The sequence below is a fragment of the Lactuca serriola genome, chromosome 4, assembly GCF_051521515.1.
Source record: "Lactuca serriola cultivar US96UC23 chromosome 4, Lser_US96UC23_V15, whole genome shotgun sequence".
In the NCBI taxonomy this organism is placed as follows: domain Eukaryota; kingdom Viridiplantae; phylum Streptophyta; class Magnoliopsida; order Asterales; family Asteraceae; genus Lactuca; species Lactuca serriola.
The window spans coordinates 290,461,984-290,471,705 of record NC_136411.1 but is presented as its reverse complement, the minus strand read 5'-3'; the positions used below and the strand labels follow the sequence as shown (position 1 = coordinate 290,471,705).

The 9,722-nt window shown below is 35.8% G+C and overlaps 1 non-coding gene across 1 annotated transcript; it reads left to right on the top strand.

Annotated features, from left to right (window-relative positions):
- Nucleotides 1-3,679: 3,679 nt before the first annotated feature.
- On the top strand, nt 3,680-3,786 carry LOC145103379 (small nucleolar RNA R71). Its single transcript, XR_013706473.1, has one exon. It is a non-coding gene; the product is annotated as a small nucleolar RNA R71 (small nucleolar RNA).
- Nucleotides 3,787-9,722: the final 5,936 nt, after the last annotated feature.

The window sequence follows — 9,722 nt, the reverse complement described above, 5'->3', positions numbered from 1 at the left end:
TTGGGCAGAATTCTTCTCTCATCAGCTCTTTCATGTTCTCCCAACCCATTGAATTTGCCACTGTCATACCCAGTGACTTCACATAGCCATTCCACCATGTGAGGGCTCTCTCAGTGAAAGTGCAAGCAACAAACTTTACCCTGCTTCTTTCCGGACATTCACAGATGATGTGCACGAAAGTATCCACTAATTTTAATATTTATAACCTAACAAACTTAAACTAACTATGCACTTCTAGGCAGTGTACCTAGTCAGATAACAGTATAGCTTGGGTAAGTCGGGTGTCGATCACAGGGAACGGTGTTACTAATTAATTTACTTACTATTAAATTAACCTAATTATTAACAAGTTTAAAAGGGGTTTTATCTGATTTTACAAGATCAGACGAACTTTAATTCAAATTCAATAAGTAAAAACACACTCTTGTTTAGTTTGAATCCACTTCTTTCTTATGGCTAGCTAATGTTTATGGATTATCTAGTTGGTTTTGATTATATTAGTAATTTAGTTCTAACTTTACCAATAATTAACTAATTCAGGTCAAACCATGTATGTTCACACACAATTAAACACAGAACTAATTATGAATGCAAATATACTATGTAAGATTTGTTATATAAACGCAATTAAAGTCACAATACACGTTCTCTAGCACAGCTAAGCTTATTTACTCTAATTACTAACTAAGATTGGTCAGTCCTAGCTCTAACAATTCATCCTTCACTAAATCATTAGGTAAACAAGTTCATGCAGTTAATGATCACTAAGCTACACAGAACTTGCAATCAAGCAATTAGAGAAACAAACATAAGCATGCTAGGTAATACAAATCAAACACAAGCAATTTTACCAACTAAATAAATCCATAAAAATTAAGTTATTCATAAGTTAGAAGCTTCATCTAGCTAAACAAGAGTAGCTAGATTCAGTTGCTCATCATAGCAACTAACAAACTAACACAAATTGAATTGATAGGAAACATGTTCTTAATTAACTAAAATATAGACCTTTACTCTTTTTGGTGTTGAAAGCCTCTTCCCAAGACTTTTCTCTCCTCAAAATTGTCTTCTGGAACTCCTCTTTCTAGCCAAAAGTTTTCTCTATTCGTAATGGTCAATGATTTATATAGTTGTTGATATCCATAAATTCATGTCGTGAATAATAGAATATTCACGTCGTGAGTTGTAGATAACCTTGCCCGTCAAGGATAAGTTCACCCGCGTACATATCTTCTAGAACCAACTCTTCACGTCGTGAATTCTTTAAGACTCACGTCGTGAATAATCTTTTTCCAGATTTTATTCTCTTTTGATCTTTTAATTCCCAAGGTTTCTTTCATTAACGCTTTTAGTCCCTTTTCTTTAAAATGTCTTCTTTTTTTGCTGCAAATAATATTTAAGCTCATAAGTACCATTATTCTAAATAAATTACCAACTTATTAATAAAAATGTACTAAGTTCTCAATTATTACTACTTCCATTTTAAGGTCCCTACATTCAGTGCTTAATTATGTTCTAATAGAGTTGGATGACATCATCTAAGTTTTTAAAACTAAAATGCAAATAGAAAAAGAAAAAAAAATTTGCAAACCAAACTCGGGTTGCCTCCCGAGAAGCGCTTTTTTTTCTTGGAGTCTTGAGCTAGACTTCGTGCTTCCTACGTTGAGTCCTCGGAAGAATCCACCACTAGGATCTTTTGTTCCTTGAATCGCCTCTTGTAAGCTTGAACTCACCTTTTGTATGCCTTATTTGAATTCTCTTTTTTAACTTTCACCTCTTCTTCACGCTTGCGTTTGGTCCCTTTAGTTTCTTCCTTGCACTTCATCGCATCTTCCTCCTCTTTCACCACCGGCTTTGTCACTCTTGAAGTGACCTCCTCTTCATCACTTGTCATCTCCTCATCCTCTTTGCTCACCCAAGAAGGTGGACTTTTGTAAGCTATGACTTCAACCAAAAATGGAACAAATGCTCTTGGTTTTGTTCTTTTGACTTGATGAACTGCCTTGATCTCTTCTTCCATAAGCTTTTCCAGTTCTTCAAGTTCATTATCTTCATTGATTGTGAACACCTCTTCTTGAACATGTACCTTTGGAAAGCCATCTTCTACTGTTATTGAACATGTTCCAAAAACTTCTTTTTCATTACCAACCCTCAAGGTGAGCTTAGACTCGCGAATATCAACCAAAGCCCTAGCAGTGTTAAGCAATGGACGACCAAGGATAATTGGAACATCGGGATCTTCCTTCATATCCAAAACTACAAAATCTATTGGATTTTTTTTTTCCAATTTTCACCAAAATATCCTCCACGATGCCCCGGGGTTGTGTCACTGAATGCTTCGCCATGTGAATCATGATTTTTGTAGCCTTCATCTTCTGAATTTCCAATTTTTGATAAAATGAAAAATGCATCAAATTAATGCTAGCCCCAGCATCAGCTAAAGCATTAACCTTCAACTTTTTACCAAACTCACATGGAAGAGTGAGGCGTCCAGGATCCCCCATCTTCTCTGGTGTCTCTCCCAACACAACTTTTGAGCTTTGTTCACTTAGAACCACCTTAGACTGCTTCTTTAATTGCTTGCGAGTGACTATCAAATCTTGCAGTAATTTTTGATGATCGGGAATTTTGGATAAGGACTCGACAAAGGGAGTATTAATCGGGATGCCCTTCACATGCTTGACAAACTCTCTATGCTCTCTCTCCAGTAGACTAAGGGTAGATTGGGATGGAAAAGGCAAAGGCGGCTGATAAACCGAACCAACTACAAAATTTTTCTGTTCATGACAGGCCCATGTCGTGAACTTATATGGTTCACGTCGTGAATTCTGGAGTTCAGCAGTTTCATGATTTTCGAGCTTGGTCTTCTTCAGCTTTGGATCGAGCTTTTGCGGTTCTTCTTCCAATGCCTCCAGGAACTCAGAGATGGCTTCTTCTTCAATGTCTATGGCCATTACATGAGATTGGGTCTTCTTTTCGGTATTTTTCGTGGATAACTTCTCATGAACTAGATTGGCTAGTTGACCAACTTGTACTTCAAGGTTATGGATGGAGGCTTGCTGATTCTTTATTAAAGTTTGCTGTTCCATAATAGCCGAATCAGTGGCATCGTGTCTCTTTTCCGAAGCTTCCATAAACTTCATCAACATAGTCTCTAGATTGGGTTTCTTCTCGGCTGGTGGCTGCTCCTTTTGATAGAAGTCTCGATCTGTCTGTCTATACTTGTCTTCTTTTTTGCTTCTTATACTCTTCATATGGCAGCCACTCCTTCTTCGGTTTCCTCCAGTCCTCATCAAACTTATCCCCACTTGAGTAGCACACTTGAGCTTTTCTGTTCCCAAACTCATCTAAATTGCAGTCCTTGGTCAAGTGTGGACCACTACATCTCTCGCAACCCACTCTTATGGCATGTATTGACTGGTCCATTTGTGTTATACTTCGATCCAAATTATTCAGCATAGCCATCACAGCTGCTATTTCTCCAGTTTGGGCCCCTCCACTACTTGTGATTCCATCTTGCCTAGGGTTGTGGTATTTGCGAGAGTGCTTCGCGAATTCTTCAATCAGATCCTTAACCTCCCTTGGATTTTTCTTTGTCAAAGGTCCTTGAGAGTCAAGGAGTTGTCTCGTCATAACGTTGACCCCATCATAGAAGATCGACATCTCTTGTTGCAGATTTAGATCATGCTGAGGGCAATTTTTGAGCAAGCCCTTGTACCGCTCCCATGCTTCATATAATGACTCCCCCGGCTGTTGCTCAAAGTTGGCTATTGCCTTCTTGAGTGTAGCTATCTTGGATGGTGGGCAAAACTGGTCCAGGAATTGCTCACGCACTTGAGCCTAAGTGGTAATTGTACCCGGTGGAAGTGACTTTAACCACTCCTTAGCAGCTCCTTTGAAAGTGATGGGAAGCATCCTAAGCAAGACTGTGTTTCTGTTGACATTTGAGACATTGAAGTAATCCGCAATGTCGTTGACTTCATCTAGATGCTTAAAAGCATCCTCATGATCTTTCCCAAAAAGAGGGATATCCTTTAGTGCAGTCAAGATGTGCCCCTTCAACTCGAATGTGGCAGTGGCAGGTATTGCGGGTTGGACTAAACCGAGACCCATATCTTCTCGGATCCGCTTCTTGTAAGCTCCCATGGACATCTCTTCAATTGCTGCCATCTCATTCCTTGGCTTGTTCTCGGGTTCACTCGTGTGTTCTTCAAATTCCGGATCGGTATCGTATTCGGACTCGGTTTGGACGGGTGTTTGATCCAAGTGCTCAAAATTGCTCTTGTGCCTCGCGGATGAACTTGAATCTCCTGTCTTCTTTCCCGACTTCCTTGAAAAAGCTGACTTTAATTCTTGTAAGGGCGTCTTTTTCTTGTGAATTGCAGACTCGGGATCTTCAAGTGGTGTCACCAAGGGTGTGTTTGAGCCTCTAGTCATGAACTTCTGCAACTTGCTAAACTAAAAACGTAAAACTGAACTAAAATAAGAAAAATACTAAAAACTGGAATTGCAGCTTTCACGTCGTGAATTTATTCAAACTCACGTCGTGAATTATGTGACAGAGTCAGAAAACAAATTTTTTTTGTTATATGCTAATCAACTAAGCTAAGCTAATAAACAAAAATAAATAACCAAGTAACCTTTTTGCAGATTTTATTCCACAAAAAGGGGTCGATTAATCTAACGCAACTAAATAAACTAATAATCTAAGCTGTTCCCCGACAATGACGCCAAAAACTTGATGTGCACGAAAGTACCCACTAATTTTAATATTTATAACCTAACAAACTTAAACTAACTATGCACTTATAGGCAGTGTACCTAGTCAGATTACAGTATAGCTTGGGTAAGTCGGGTGTCGATCACAGGGAACGGAGTTACTAATTAATTTACTTACTATTAAATTAACCTAATTATTAACAAGTTTAAAAGGGGTTTTATCTGATTTTACAAGATCAGACGAACTTTAATTCAAATTCAATAAGTAAAAACACACTCTTGTTTAGTTTGAATCCACTTCTTTCTTATGGCTAGCTAATGTTTATGGATTAGCTAGTTGGTTTTGATTATATTAGTAATTTAGTTCTAACTTTACCAATAATTAACTAATTCATGTCAAACCATGTATGTTCACACACAATTAAACACAGAACTAATTATGAATGTAAATATACTATGTAAGATTTGTTATATAAACGCAATTAAAGTCACAATACACGTTCTCTAGCACAGCTAAGCTTATTTACTCTAATTACTAACTAAGATTGGTCAGTCCTAGCTCTAACAATTCATCGTTCACTAAATCATTAGGTAAACAAGTTCATGCAGTTAATGGTCACTAAGCTACACAGAACTTGCAATCAAGCAATTAGAGAAACAAACATAAGCATGCTAGGTAATATAAATCAAACACAAGCAATTTTACCAACTAAATAAATCCATAAAAATTAAGTTATTCATAAGTTAGAAGCTTCAGCTAGCTAAACAAGAGTAGCTAGATTCAGCTGCTCATCATAGCAACTAACAAACTAACACAAATTGAATTGATAGGAAACATGTTCTTAATTAACTAAAATATAGACCTTTACTCTTTTTGGTGTTGAAAGCCTCTTCCCAAGAATTTTCTCTCCTCAAAATCGTCTTCTGGAACTCCTCTTTCTAGCCAAAAGTTTTCTCTATTCGTAATGGTCAAGGATTTATATAGTTGTTGATATCCATAAATTCACGTCGTGAATAATAGAATATTCACGTCGTGAGTTGTAGATAACCTTGCCCGTCAAGGATAAGTTCACCCGCGTACATATCTTCTAGAACCAACTCTTCACGTCGTGAATTCTTTAAGACTCACGTCGTGAATAATCTTTTTCCAAATTTTCTTCTCTTTTGATCTTTTAATTCCCAAAGTTTCTTTCTTTAACGCTTTTAGTCCCTTTTCTTCAAAATTTCTTCTTTTTTGCTGCAAATAAAATTTAATCTCATAAGTACCATTATTCTAAATAAATTACCAACTTATTAATAAAAATGTACTTAAATATTGCCTAAAAATAAGTATAAATATGGCAATATCAGCAGATTTTGAAGACTGATTCTGTCTTATCAAACTATTGTCTCATAGTAAGGACTCCTTCGGTTCCATCGAAAGCTTTGGGTTTGCAGTTCCTGAATTCTTTATAGGAACATTCTTTCAGATGAACATGATTATGGGTGATGACACCGTCACTGGTCTCGTTGGTAACCGTTGTGTTGTAGCGTTCCATGGCTGCGGATACTGTAGCTGTGACTGCTGCGTGTAATATTGCAGCATCGAATTGTGGCGGTGGTAGCGGTGGTGGAGTTCCTGTTGCTTGGGTGTTAAAGCATCTAGGATTTCTTCTGGGAGGCACCTTTTATCTAGATAGATGAAAGACAAGATAGGGATAAGTTTTTAGGAATGAAGTCAAGTCAAATGTTATTCGAACTGAGTGCTTCATGTTTTCAAAGTGGCTCTGTAAACAATTGATAACAAAGGTCAATAGACTTAGGAATTTATGGTTGTGGTTATCCCTAACTGAAATCCTATGATCAGATTTACTGGAGATAATGAGTCGTAAATATAAAGATTTTATGCCTACCACATAGTGTGAGTAGTGTATTTACTAACTCACTAGGCCATATTGGTCTAATAGCTATTAGAGCGACACGTAAGGTTTTCTGCCACCTCGCATGACTCACGAGTGGTTTCCTCTGTTCCGTGCCTACTCCTGATGAAAGTAATCTGATGTCCTCTTATGTTCCTATGATGTCTTCTGGCATACCTCTAGCTTCGTACTCCTTGTCTGATCCCTTCTCGAAGCTCTCTCTATGGCTTCCTCCTTGTTCCTCCTTGACTCCTATGTTGACTATCCTAGTGAGGTAGTATCTCTAGCTAAGTTGTCGGTACGAGAATGGAAATGTCTAAAGAATCTATGAGAATACTTAATCTATTTCCGGTACTAAATTTTAACTTGAGATCCTTATTGAGTCTTTTTATAATCACATAGGGTATACAAATTATATATAACTTGGGTCTAATAGACATTCGAATATGTGATACTACTCTAAATCAACATCCAAACAAGGAAAAGGAAGTGAAGCAAAACCACACATTCTAAGTCTATGAGATATTTATTATATATAACTTTAGGATGCATACACTTTGCAATTATAGACCGATCAGTAAAGGTCTTTTAATTCTCATATAATTAGTTACAATTATTGAAGATAATCATATAGTATCTTTGTTCTGGGTTTGATTCTTAAGTTTCTTGTTATTGTACACTTTTAGTATTGATATTGGATAGTATCTTAAAATACTCATATAGTATTTTACGTAATGTTTTGTTCTAAATAATTCTTTGGACCTAGAATTTGGTAAGTTTTAGGTTTGTCGAAACACCACTATCATTCCTGAACACGCGTTTACCATATCTCAAATAAATATAGTTGATTACATAACTGCCCAGGTTTGACTGTTGTGCCCAACACTTTAATAGTTTTGTTCTGTTCTACTTGTGATACTTATTCTAGTATGTATATAAGTGAGCATGTATACTTTTGGATAATATTGATATATTTATAAGTATACTTTTAGACAGAGCACTTCGACCCCATTGTATTTATAGTTGTATATCTTTTATAGGTTGATATACTTAGTTCACTACACACAATGCTCTGATACCAATCTGTCACACCCCAAAACCTGAAAGATGAAAACATTCGGGGGTGGAGGACATCATAAGTTGTATCACAACAACTGAATAATTGTGATCAAAGCAACAATATTCTTTAATATATATATATATATATATATATATATATATATATATATATATATATATATATATAAGTGTTTACATCGAGCTCAAAACATTACATGTTGTTATAGTATGATAGTATCAAAGGATAAGACGAGAAACTACTGCTCCGTCTTCACGAACTCCGGTTGGATACCTGTCTTAATATATTCCTGACAATACAGGTATTTTGAAAGCGAGTATCAGCTATAAAGCTGGTGAGTGCATAAGATTTATTTTAAAGTAAGAAACTTCATTGACAATTGAACAAGTTTGAAAGATTGACAAGAAAACCATATGTTCCCTTAAAAGTAAAGTAATACCAAAACAATTTGCTCTATAATCATTTGGTTTATACTAATTGCATATAATAAATACGAGACGGATAATCGGTTTTGTGATTCATCCGTACCCCCACATCCAAAGAAGGAAAAGGAAAGTAAAACTTGGTTCACATAATCTCTAATCTATCTAGTCTTCATTATATATAACTCTTTCATATAAACTGAAGGATTATAGTTATAATTAAAAGTAATCTATGTTATACTGATTCTGACTAAGAGGTGAGTTAATATCCATGAAAACTTAGCTTATACACATTATGATATAATCAAGATTGGGCGTATAATAAATTGTGGTGTTCTACCCTAGTTTCACATCCAAACAAGGAAAAGAAACTAAGTTAGAAATCTCACATTCTATTTTCTACCAGATCATGATTATATATAACTCGGGAATGTATAAGCGAGTAAATCAAAATAATAACCTTCTTACGCATCCTTTATAATGAACTAGAATGCCTAGTAAATTTTACCACTGAACCTAGGAAAACCCATATTCCTTAACTGTTATTGAACTATGGTTTAATTCCCTATAACCGTTTAACTGAAGGTTGCCGTACTGTGTTATGGAATACTTAGCTTGTAACTCTCCAAAAGTACGACTTAACAAATGTATAAATATACTATGGAATAGTATACTTAGTTTTATATCTTGTAAAACCATTCTTTGTATTGGATATTATGCTATGAAATAGCAATTTCAGTCTCAGGTCATAGTATATTAAATATACTACGACAGACTATAGTACGATCGTTATGTTCCTCTGAATAGTACTTTGAATACACTTTGAAAAGACTATCATGTGATTCACATTGTACATACTTATTATACATAATCAGAAATGAATGGACAATTGATTGTGCGGTCCTGTCGTACCCCCACACCCAAACAAGGAAAAAGAAAGCAAAACAGAGTTCACACAGCCAACCGTCTATCAGTTTCCCATTATACATAACTTATGTGTATATACTAAGCAATCACAGAAACTACTACCTATAGTCTTGTTATGTTTGGGTCTTGGTACTATAGGCGCATACCCACCTATGATTGGTGTCATTGTACAATGCTCGCATACCCATGTTAAATGAAGGTTAATACCGTGCCCGGGTATGCCTTTTATATATATGGTACATTGAAAGATGTACCTTTTTGCGTTCCTTATATTTAGTTCGTATTATTGTTCGTACTTTGTGAATAGATAAGACTAACAAGTATTAGATATCTATGCATTGTTATGACTTCAATGAACTACCAAGTGATAAGTATGGATCTACCATGTAATGAGGATTGACTCTCTAACTATACTCCCTATAGTTTACTAGTAAGTTCTCTATAATTGACGGACTGAACTGAATTGAACTGACGTAACCTGAATGAATACCATTGCCACCCAAGGTATTAAACTGACTTCTAGAACTTTTATATCTACGTACATATACATAATATATAAGTAATATTTAAACAACCTTCGGACAAACAACCTTACTCCAAGCCCACATACAAACAAGGAAAATGAAATAAAGCTGGTAGTTGGTCCTAAGTCCTTTAAACCCTACTTATATAACTATA